A 12,236-nucleotide genomic window follows, 5' to 3' on the forward strand; every position below is an offset into this window, starting at 1 on the left:
TGTGACATTTATTGCTGGACGAACTATTGAATAGCCGTAAAACAGACTTGTTGTATTGATGCGACGGGTAATCGAGTGCACTAGAAAAACTGGCCAGGAAGAGAATCTCGACCCTTCTCCCCATATCGACCGAGCTATAGAGTCAAAACCAACGTTTAAATACCTTGGTTTAACGCCCGACTTGGCAATAAGTTTCGAGCTAATCAAAGGAGCGCCGGACAAAGCTACAATTGGAAAAAATGTCAGGCGATGATGGTTTTACGGTTTCTTACCAGAACAGAGGCAAATCGTCAGACACTGCAATTGGAGTCACCTTGTACTGGCTAACGGCTAAAGGCTAATAGGGGCAACTATACCTGGAGGCATCTTTTTCTGGGAGCAACGCAGTTTGTTCTACTCTACGTCGCGAAGGTATGGGCTGATGCTAGTGATGCATGGAGATGTATTGTAAGCGCCTTGCCCAGCTGCAGAGACAGCGAGCTTTTCGAGTGTCATCTGTCTATCACACTATCTCAGAATCGGTTATGGTGGTGATCAAAGAAACGTAAAGCCATCTACAGCCGTAAGGGAAAAGACTTAAGAAAGGTGATTGCCTTCACAGCTGAGTCAGAACTGACTATTTCCTTACCCAACTTATATGTGGACGTGGAAATTTTCAGCTTATCTGCATAAGATTGGGAAGCACGATCTCCTGAGTGTGTCTTCTGCAATGGAGTAGTGGACGACGTTGAATAAATCTTTTTGTCTTGTGAAAGGTTGGATGGGTTTGGTCAGCAGCTTTATGCAGACACAAGAGAGCTCTTTCCAGACAAAGTTGTCAGAGTGATGCCGAGGAACGCTTACAGATGAAGCCGTATTTGCGCATTACATTTAGGTCCTTCTTGTTGCGAAAAAGTTTGAGCTCGAACAGAGAAGAAACCAAATGGCAAGAGGCTTCTTGAATAGACTTTAGTGAAAGGAATTGTCTGATTTGAAGGCTCCCTAAGTCGAAAAAGTGGGAGGGCTAGCCAAATGGTTCCAAGCTAGTTCTCTGATGACAGAAGTACTTAGCTGCTAGTCCGAAGACGTATCGTTGCGGCAGTCTAACACTCTGTGCGGAAACACATAAGCTCTCTAAAGGAATTGAATATCCCCGAGTGTATACGCTTAACTATGAGTAGCTATTTCATAACCTGGAAGTCCGCCCAACTAAGCGAAAGATTTCGAGGTATACTGCACTTATTGGCTATGCAGATGGCATCACGGTAGTGTCTCATAGCAGCACTCATTGATGCTACCATGCTTCCATTTAGTATCTTATTAAAGGAGTGGCCCCGAATTTACGGTTGCAAAGTCGCTCTAAGCTTTACAGTAGAGATGAAGAACAACAACGAAAGAAAAGAACGTACATCACCAGCTAATGACAACAAATTTGAGATAGTTCTCATAAAGGTAGATCTTGAAAGAGTTAGCAGAGTTAGTGCAATACCCTCCTACCCAACATTGGATTATAGTTAAACCTCTGGCAATGAGGGCATTTTTGGTAGATCAGCAACTTAGACGAGAAGGTGCAGCCTCTTCTCTAACATCAGTAAAAATATATCTTTTTGAAATAAAAAAACTGGGTCTACCCAAAAACTTCTTCAACTTTTCCAACTCTTTGTAGATTATTGAAAAACTCATCCCGAAATAATTTTTTACAGATATTAAAATTCAAATCTACTCTGCGTATATGTCTCTCCCCGTCTTCTCTACCAAAGTCAAAGAAAGCTTACAATACAGCTGCTCTTAGCAGCCCCATTAAAACCTCTTACCACTTTTTGGCAAGTACTTATCCACCGAATAAGATAAGAACCTTCTAAGTCCTGTATGCTCGTCTGATGTTAAGTATGTACTCTCTGCCTCCGTCATTTATCTAGAAATTCTTTAGCTTTAATTTTCTTTCACCAAAAAGAAGAGCAAGATAATCTGATAAGTGAAAGCCAATGGAACAAATTTCATTCAAGTTGTACCCTGGACTCGTATGTACATGCATACATGCGAAATCCGACTTCCAAATAATCCTTAGCAAATTCTTGAATCCTTGAAAAGAATCTGATCAAGGACCTGCTAAGTAGTTGAATTTTTCTTAAAACCGACTGCTACTCAGACATCAAGTACTGCTGAAGTTCGATAAGAGTGCAGCGTCAATTTCAGGCCATAAGTAGGGCTTTAATCTGGCATTAAAGCTAGAACCTGTTATAGAAATCTCACCCATCTCATCAGCGGCATGAAATGCTTTATAAAATTATCAACACTTTGGCTGACCACAATTACGATATAGTCTCAGAATAATGCCAAGCAGCCTGGATATCATACCAGGTCACCAGGTCAAGGTCATAGCATGATGAAGTAGAGCATAGCCCCCATCAAGGTGCACAAGTGTTTTTCATTGCCCAGCTTCCTGTTGTGCCCCATCCTTTCATAACAAGTTCAGAAAATAATTCATAGACTTCCTTCTTACTATTTCACCATGCAATCTTTCACGCTCGAAGAATCCCAACGTTTCGCATCACTCCCTCAATTCATATCCTTTTTCATCTTTTGATCCTTTCGTCAATATTCCGTTGTAGTAAATTTCGCGCACTGCCAACACAAAACCAACTGTAATGAGAATCCCTCGTACCATTCAGGTAACTTTCGCCTCCGCTCTCTAAAGTAAGAGTGAACTTTTTTGATGTATCCTGACACGAGGCTACCACTCTCATGAGTTTCCCCAGTCACCAGGAGTGACCCCCCGCAAACTTGTCACAAGTTAAGATGTAATTTGTTGCTTTCATTTCCATATCTTGATTAAACCTTTCACCTGTTTGGCCCCTACCGGAAAGTCAAACCCGCATTCGGACTTCAGATTATGAAGTAGTCAAGGAAGGAAAACTAACTTAGCCATAACTCTGACCCAAAAGGAAATAGGAAGATTTCAGAGAATCAATTTCAGATAAGTTTTGACAATATTTATCCTGGAGTTTATATCTCCGGCAGGCTATTTGCTAGACATTGACAGGAGCGCTAGCCACTTTTTCCTTGGGAGATGAAGATTTCAGACGTATCATCACATCCTTAAAAGGATTTCTGTTAACTTTAAGTTAAAGAGCAAATTTAATCGATTAAATCCTGCGTCCTCTCGTTGAGCTACTGTGAAGACATATAACTGTGAGAACATAACACCAAGGATTTTTCGTATCCTTTTCGGGGTTTTCCACTCTGTGAAATCAACCAGGTAGAAAAGCTTACTACTCATACTTATCCTTGAGCGGATACAGTGTCACAGCGACAGCCAAGCTTACATTGATTCAGGGCTACACCTATGGATGTATATGCGAGCTCAACAGAACCCCTGCTTAGTCACCCCAGAACATTTTTCTCTCTCAGGCTTATTTTTCATCCGGACAACCACCACTCATCTTGACAGTAATCCCCTTGGGGGATGTACTACAAAGCTATGGAAACGAACTATCGAAAATACAACACTCAACCTAATCTTTAAACAGAGTCCTGCAGAACTTGACTCCTTTAATGTTTAAAACGAAGAATCATTAAGCACTCAGGCATATACACGTACTACACTATCAGCGGCAGATGTAGTTCAGCACTTAGGGACCCGTATCCTTTTTCCAAACCAGAAATGGAAGTCTCTATCCTCCCATCTAGAACACCATTAACTAATTTTTCACTGAAGCAAATGAGCAGACTTCTTTCTCGCCTCCCATCCCCCGCCTGGCCCCATCCTCCCCATCAAGGAACGGCTCGTTTTAAAAATCTCAAAGCAACAAATGACTTTCATTACAGTCCCACCCCGTCAATCGCCCCATTCAGCCAGCACGTTTCCATATTCCAGTTTTATATATTGACCTTGTTAATTATTTCGAAATTACATACCATCTAATTAGCTCCGATGACTTTGAAATATACAATAAAATTGCCTACGGCCATGGAAGTGAGTAAACGTCATTATTTCTGGGCCAGGGATGGGGAGTTGAAGGTGATCCGCTGGAAGTACCCACATGATCTGGAGCCCCGAATACAATACAAATCGCGGTACAGCTCACCACAAGTGAGCGGTTTTTCAATCAGGGATTCTCCCCGAATTGGATTATTAATAAGGTTGATGAATGCACAGGCATGTCGCGAGTTTTCCACCCTACAACTGTGGGGGAGTGCAAATATTTACAGGTGTACATATGCCCGTTGGCAATCATGGCGAAGGTGGTACAGTGCGCGTGATGCGGGCGAAAATCATATTTGCGCTGGAGACACAGCTACTCCGCGACGTGCATTTTAATTTAATTGTTTCTAATTTGGCGACGTACTCAGAGCAAATGATGTTAGCATGTCAAAGACACAGCGTGCGGAGAAGATGCTACGAAAAACGGGAGGAGGATGCTCATCTCATTTGCTGGAGGCATGCGCCTTTCTTGGGTCATGAGTTTGCAGATGGTGGTAGGGGGCCATGGTTGAGCTTTTGTACATTGTTGTACTGATATTGGAAATGGCAAAAAATTAATGATTTGAAGTCTACGCCAAGTTGGCAAAATCCGGCCCTGAGTTACCCTTATCATCAGAGCGGTGCCCCCTTATCTCAAACTGATAGAACAGGACGAATCACTAGGAAGGTTGATTGTAAACAATCCATCGCGCTTTCCGACTCAATTGAAAGCCTGCACTTAGTGCCTACGGCGAAGGCAGGAGATCACGGTAACTCCCAAGTTGGGAGAAACTCCAAAGTCCAAATCTACCAGCAAACGGAAGAAGAAGGCTTGGCAGAAGGAAACTTCAGCCACTAAGAAGGAGGGGACTAGAGACTGAATCCTGCCTGTCAGAACCTTCACCTTCACCCTTACCGAGAGGAGCAGAAAGGGAAGCTGGTGAGGTGGGCACTGCTAGTTTCACACCGGTATGTGGGAATGGACCCAAGCTGCCCTCACACCGTGAACCTGGGAAGGCTCTAAGCCGGGGCAGAAGAAAAATTACGAACCTTGGGAATTGAGGACATGGACTTGGCTATACCACTAGGTGCGGTTATATCCAGAGAAATCAGACGCAGAGAAGCGGAATCTTCAGCGGAAGGGAGATAAACTGGTAACCCCGCTGAATCCGACACTGGACATACCAGACTCTTCTGTCAGCGGCAATGCACGCAATTAAGACTTTGGAATATTTACTGTTTCATTTAAATAAAATATGAGTTTTTTACTGTTTTGTCGTTTATTCGTTCAAGTTTAATTAAAATACACTTTTTAAATCCACATTACAGCTGGGTCTCACTGTTAATGTACTTCAGGCAAAATTAAAATTTTACGTAGCTATTTAATTATTTTTCAACCCAAAAATGAATGTTGCCGCGCCGGTGATCATATTGAGAGCCTTTTCAATCCGTTGACATTTCTCGCCCCCAGCCTCCTGGCAGGTCGCCAGCTGTGTCTATGGCCCGACAGGAGCGTCAGCAGACCGAACTCACTCGCTGCTCGCTGCCCGGCTTCCTCAGATCTCAGACGAAGACACCTTGGTAAGGTTTTGTTCAATGGAGAATCTGCCCACTCTCTACCTTTGAGGAATGTTCTCAGATTCGTTAAACCCAAAGAATGCCGTAGGTGGAAAGCCATTGAATAGGCGATTTACGGGGATAGTACAATGGAGTTAACAATGGGCTGAGTTCTCGGAGCTGCGGTTCTCCCCAGTAAACTAAACTAAAACTTCGGATGTGCCGCCACATCACTCCGCCCCCTGTTAATACCGTGCAGGTCCAGGGGAGCAACCCGACCACGTGATCCCGCCAACAGGGTTACTTGGCGAACCTGACGCTTTGAAACATCCGTCGGGTCCTCGAAAGGTTTCAATGTCAAGAAAAAGACCCACTTGGGCTCGCCTCGAACGTCGAAAGGGGCCTTCGTATGGTGGTTGCAGCGGCCTCCGAGAAGCGACCACCCGAATAACAACCTGTGAGAACATCTCGAGGTTCCTGGGGGTGTCGACTTCCGTTGCCGTGTGTCGAGAAGGTGGAGTTGACCGCAGCTTCGAAACCACGTCTCTGAATTAATGCAGCACGCCGGAGTTGCTTAACCCTACTCTGATGTCCAGCACAGAGTGGGCGGGGAGGCGCAGAATCTCTCTGTGCACCATCTCCGCGAGGATAACCTTTAATTTCTCTCGGTAGTCTATTCAAATTCCGAGAAAAGAGATTCGAACTGCATTCCCTGGTCCGTGATAATTACGGCTGCCGGTGAATGTGAGGCAATACTTGTGTTAAGGTGAACGGATTTCCACCTTAAGGTAAAAGGGCCCTGATAGACGTCTCCTCTTTCCTAGACTAGAGAGATCTAGAGAACTAGAGCATCCTCTCTGCGCCCCCAAAGTTTACCTTCGTGTCTTCTATCCCATGGGACCCTTTAAAGAATTGCTTCGAGGTTAGCGTTCTTACTTCAATCATACATAGTGGTTGCTCTACAATGATTAAAATGTATCGAAGATAGGATTAAAAACCTCTCAATCTACCAGGAAAAATTTTGCATTTTAATAAATACGTCTTTTTAAGCCAAGTGTAGTATAGATGCAGTGTAACTCCCTGGGAAACGCCAGCTAAACCAACCCCGATAGCTCCGGTACCAAATGCTATCTCCACCGCCACATAGTGATCGCCAGGGGTTCTTTTTTTGACGAAAAACTTCAGTAGTAGTAGGATGAAGACAAGCCTCTCACCAAAGGTCCATGACTCAAGGGTATAGCAGCGCCGTCAATGAGGAGTCAACCGTTAACGTCCTTCACCAGACCCTTAGTGCAGTATATAGCAGCAAAGTCACTATTTTGTTTGGCATGCCTTCCTGACTAACGCAATAATAAACCCACTTTTGTCATGGTGCAGACTATGCCATAATTCACGAGATTTGCTATGGTGCCGAAATTTAAGCCCATCACGTTCGCCCCAATTCATAGCGTCATGAAGAGCTCTCAGTAATTTGTGCTCATCGATCCCCTTGGAAGTTTCGGCAAGGACATGGCCAACAACTTCACTTGCCCCAGAGAAAAATTACTTTGCATGACGACCCGTCCTCCCCCCTCCCCCCTCCCCCTCTTTGTTTTCCCACTGCTAACTTAGGAATCCGACATTAAATTTATAACAAATTCCGTAGCAAAGTAAGTTATGATAACACAACTGGTATTCTTAATTGCTCCATTCTAATTGAAATCCAAAATGACGCAGTTACACATAAAAACACCCCAGTGAAATTGCAATCCAGATTACAAATTACAATTTCAATCTGTGGGATGGGTTTTTCACGGGGGGGAAGTTAACACACATTTTCCATAATCCAAATGCAAACGTAACATCAATCATCATCATTGTAAATTGAACTCGGCAATTAGGTAGTACTCATATCTGCACATCTGTTACTTTTGAATTCGATTAATTGCACTTTCCTTGCATGAATTACACCTTTCGTCGAAAAATAGATAAGTGTGAGCAATTAACGATAACGATTCTTGTCACTATCTGGAATTAATAAACGTATACTGTTGTCCTCCTTCGTGTAGATATTACATATACGATCGAAAGTTAAATCAGGTGAAAATTGACTTTGCCATTATTTTGGATAGAAGAGCCGAAGGCCGAGTCCAAAATATCTCGAGATTCACCTACATCTTCGTATACATGGATACCCTCTCTGATTATCTACGATCTAGGAGTCTTTTCCAAAAATCGGTTCTCACACTATCAGGTTATTTTCGGCTCTGGTTGACACCCACCTCAATAACCGTAGTGGTGCTTCCTAATTAGAAGAGCTCAACTCTCAATTCGAGTGAAGGTGAAGACGGACATGGGAGTTCTCTCTTTTTAACGACCACTAATTAAGGCAACCAAGGAAGCTGAAAGGTCAATATAGCCCTTCCATTTACTTGCATACAGTTCTCATTGCAGTTGGATTGTAATATCCTATTTATATTTGAACTCATATATTAGATGGAGAGCCTGCTCTCCGTCATGTTATTTATACAAGCTCAAATAAAGGAGGAGGATTTGAGGCAACTCTGGTAGATCCTAGCTGATCTTTCTTGGTGACAGTTCCCGCGACTGGCCAACAAAGAAAACGCATTAAATGTCGTTAAAAAGAAAAATTGAAATATCCAAAGCCTCTGAAAAATGTTAGGGCGCTCGCTTCAGCCGACGCTTCAAAACGGGCGCCGGTTCTGTCGAGAAATAGACAAGGATTCTACACGCATGGACGGTGCCAGAATGTAAATAAATCAGTCCGAACAAAGGGCATACATGTCTGCACACTAAATGTTGATACCCTCGCTGGAAACACCGAGGAACTCGCATGAACCCTTCGGAAAAAGCGCATGAGCCCTTCGGAAAAGGCGCATTAATATTTGCGCTCTACAAGAAAGCTACAACAGCTAATCACACGATTCACTTCTTCACCGCATATGTGCCACAAGCAAGTCCATCCTATGCGGAAAAAGATGCCTTCTGGCAACTTATCGATGCAAAAACCTGTAACGTACCTGATGATGACTACGTCATTATTGCGGGCGATCTCAACGGTCATATGGATAAAAAGGCAGACGGCTACAGGTGACATGGGGAAAAAGGGCTCGGAACACCTAATAACGGTGACGAACGTATAGTCGATGACACACTCACGACCTAGTACTTGTCAAAATATGGTTCATCAAACGATTGTCTCATCTTCCTACACTTTATAGTGAAAACAGTCAAACGTAAATCGACCTTATCCTCATAAGACACCGACATTTTATCATCCTTTCCGATGAGACCATTGGCCGTCAGCATCAACCGTTGGTTGCTGTCTTGCAAATCAAACCACCGATAAAGCAGCATGAGGAACGCACTGGCCCGCCGAGCATTAAATGGTGGCGCTTTCATGAGAAAAAAGAAGAAATGGTCTCACTTACGCGTTTAGCAACCATTATGAACATCGAAGAATCGTTGAACCAAGCTAAAGACACGATACACAAAGCCGTCTATGCAGGCGCCAGGGTAACCAAGCTAGGTAAGCGATTCATCAGCCGAGATACTGATTCAGATGAAAAAAAACATTTCTGCTATCAGCTTCCCGAAAATAAGTTTACAAGAATGACAATCTTGAAGCAAAGAAAGCGATCGCTGGTACCCGAGGAGCCCATTACAAAGATTTTTACGATAAGCTGGGCATTCGGAACGGTGAGAGAGATCTGTACAGACTTGTCAAAAGCTGACACCAATGCATCCAGGATATTGAACACTTCAGTTGCGTTGATGATACGAAAGGTACTTTGCTTACCGCGACGGATAAATGTCGGGAATATATCGATCAAATTTCAATGGAAGAATTTGTTAATCCTCCACTTCGTCAAGCCTTCCCGACATTTAAAGCAATTCCATCTGTCAACACCACAGGTGTTCTGAGGTGGCGACGAGGAAGACAGAGCAGCAACCCTATCGTCCGGACCAAAACCAAATGGTCGAGAAGAACCTCCACGTATTGGCACCGGTATACACTGTACTTACTATGGTTTACTGGCCGCGATGCAGAAGGGGGATCTTTCAAAGCCTAATCAGGGCGATCAGACCCGAGTCTGAGTAAACTCATTTGAAGTGGCTTTGGGTCGCGAAACCTTCTCAGGGGTATACTGATACTATGGGGATCGGGCTAGCCCCTTAATTCACATGTCTCGAAAGAATTCCTGTCTCATGTGCGTTCAGCTCGGTTATAGGGTTAGTTCCTTAGTGAAAGTTTCATGGAAGTTGCGGTAATGTTCAAGCGAACAGAGACCTTTGGGGCTTCTTACTTTGGTAGAGATTTAGGTAGGACTTGCATCGACCAGTATGAATCAACTAAGCCATGTACTCAGCATAGACTGGTACCTTTGTGCTTGTCTCAAAGGAGTTCTGATTGTGATCACAAAATCAATCTGTGTCTTAAGAAGACCGTGGGGTTAAGTCAACTTGACAGGTACTTGCATAGAGACGTAACGTAGCGCTACTGAAGTTGAGGAAGGAATTAAACCCAACACTGTGGCTGAGTGAATTATTCATTCGGTTTATTAAGGAAGGTAGCATACATCTGACTGGTAAGAAAGCACCACCGTTCCAATATAGAAAAAGATCCGAATACTGTCCCATATGAAGATTTTTGAACGTATTTTTGACAACCGTATTCGCAACATCATTCCAATAACCATGCATCAAGCCGGATTTGTCAGGAACTGCAGAAGTACTAACGTAATACACGCAGCGCGGTTACTCATGGACAAACACCGATGCTTCATCGCCCTCTTTACATTGGTTTTTTGGATCAAGACCATGTGGCACACGAACTCATCTGGTATGCTCGACGGCAACCCTTAATGCCAGAAGAACTCGTACGCTGAGTTAAATTGCTCTAGCACGATCCGAAAATTGGCGGGTAAATCAAAACCGCTTCGTGTACCTGTTGGTGTTCACCAAGGAAGCGCTCTTTCACCACTCCTCTTCGTTCTTGTTATGAATACTATAACACAGGACATTCAACGCTCAGCGTCCTATACACTACTTGGTGCAGATGACATTTTTCTAGCGTCTCATAGCAAAAATGATCTCAAGCAACTTGTTCAAAAATGGAATTATCGCCTGATGAAACATGGTCTCAGATTGAATCAGAATAAAACAGAATTTTTGTCGGCCGATCCCCATGATACAGGCACTATCACTGTCAACAGCAGTAACGTGCCTAGAACTGAGCGATTGGGGTCAATGCTATCTACGAATGAAGAACTGCGTTATGAAATTACTTCACGCTTTAGCGCAACTTGAATGAAGTGGCGTTCCATAACTGGTGTTCTTTGCAGTTTCGTCCACCGCAGCTTCTATAATTCTGAGTGTTAACCGACAATAAAAGACAATGACCGCATCCTGCGGTAATGGCGACGGGTTGAACCGATCGTTAAAAAAAATAGAAATGGTCTTCGACGGTATGGTCATATATCTCACGCTAAAGAGAATTGAGAATGGTGGCTATCTGAAAACCTCGCGACCGCGTCCAGATCAGGCCCTTGACAGAACAAAATGAACTGGTGAAGCAGACCCCCAGCCAGGGACCAACATGGGCCGGGGCACCTTTAATAACGATGATAAATCCCTGATAAGGATATACAAGAAGCTAACGAAATTATAAAAACAATTCTAATTAGGAAAGGACCCAAAAAAATAATAATATTTGTATTTAGCAATGTAATAATACAGAGAAATTCCTCAGAAAAACAACATACTCGTATATGATCTTCTCCTTCTTTTTCTTCAGACTTGGTCCCGTTCACTCGGGGGGTCGGCTCGTTGTGATCGGTTTCGCCATTTGGTTCAATCAAATGCCTGATGTGGAGGCAGCCGAAGCCGTTGTTTTGGCTGGCCTTTTGGTCACGTACCATCGACTTCGATGTTCGGACCAATTTTTTCAAGTGAATTCTCATTAGCACGAATTACGTGACCATACCATCGAAAACGACTCTCTCGCAATTTTTCTAGTATCGGTGCAGCTCCATATCGATCGCAAATATCCTTATTTCAGATGTGATCAGAAGCTGTCACGCAACTAATCTAACGCAACATCTTCGTCTCCATTACCGCAAGACGCCGTTCATTGTCTTTTATAGTCGGCCAACACTCAGAACCACAGAGAGCTATAGAACGAGCAAGATTGCGTTAAATTTTTGATTTGAAACGTTTGTTGATACGTCAATCACAAAGTTTATTTAATGGTATATTCTCAATCGAGTGGTCCAATAGGAGCCGAGGCATTAAAGGCAGCTAATCTCAGAGCTTTGCATTAAACGACATTGTATTTTACAGTGGCTGATAATGGGCAAGGGTTTCCAGTTCTTGAATACTTTGGAATTTCTAGCCATGCCACTGACAACAGAGATCTGTGGGTAACAAAATCGAGAATTCCACATTTCAGGAAAATTTGGAAGGAGAAAAAATTAATTGCAAATTTTAATTTTATCATTTTGTCATAAATAGAATAATTATTTTGTAATATCTTTTAAAAATATGTTTCTTCAGAATTACCTTCTGGCAGTTCAATAATACTTTCTTCAGACTCCCACACGATATTTAAAGAAAGTTGTAAGCAATGCTATAGAAAATGTAGGGGGAGAAAAGTCGTATAGCCTTGCGTACGTACTGAAAGATGGGCTCAGCTTTTGGACCCTCGAATTCTCGTGATACCCTTGTGCCGGCACAT

The sequence above is a fragment of the Hermetia illucens genome, chromosome 6 (assembly GCF_905115235.1).
Source record: "Hermetia illucens chromosome 6, iHerIll2.2.curated.20191125, whole genome shotgun sequence".
NCBI classification, from domain to species: domain Eukaryota; kingdom Metazoa; phylum Arthropoda; class Insecta; order Diptera; family Stratiomyidae; genus Hermetia; species Hermetia illucens.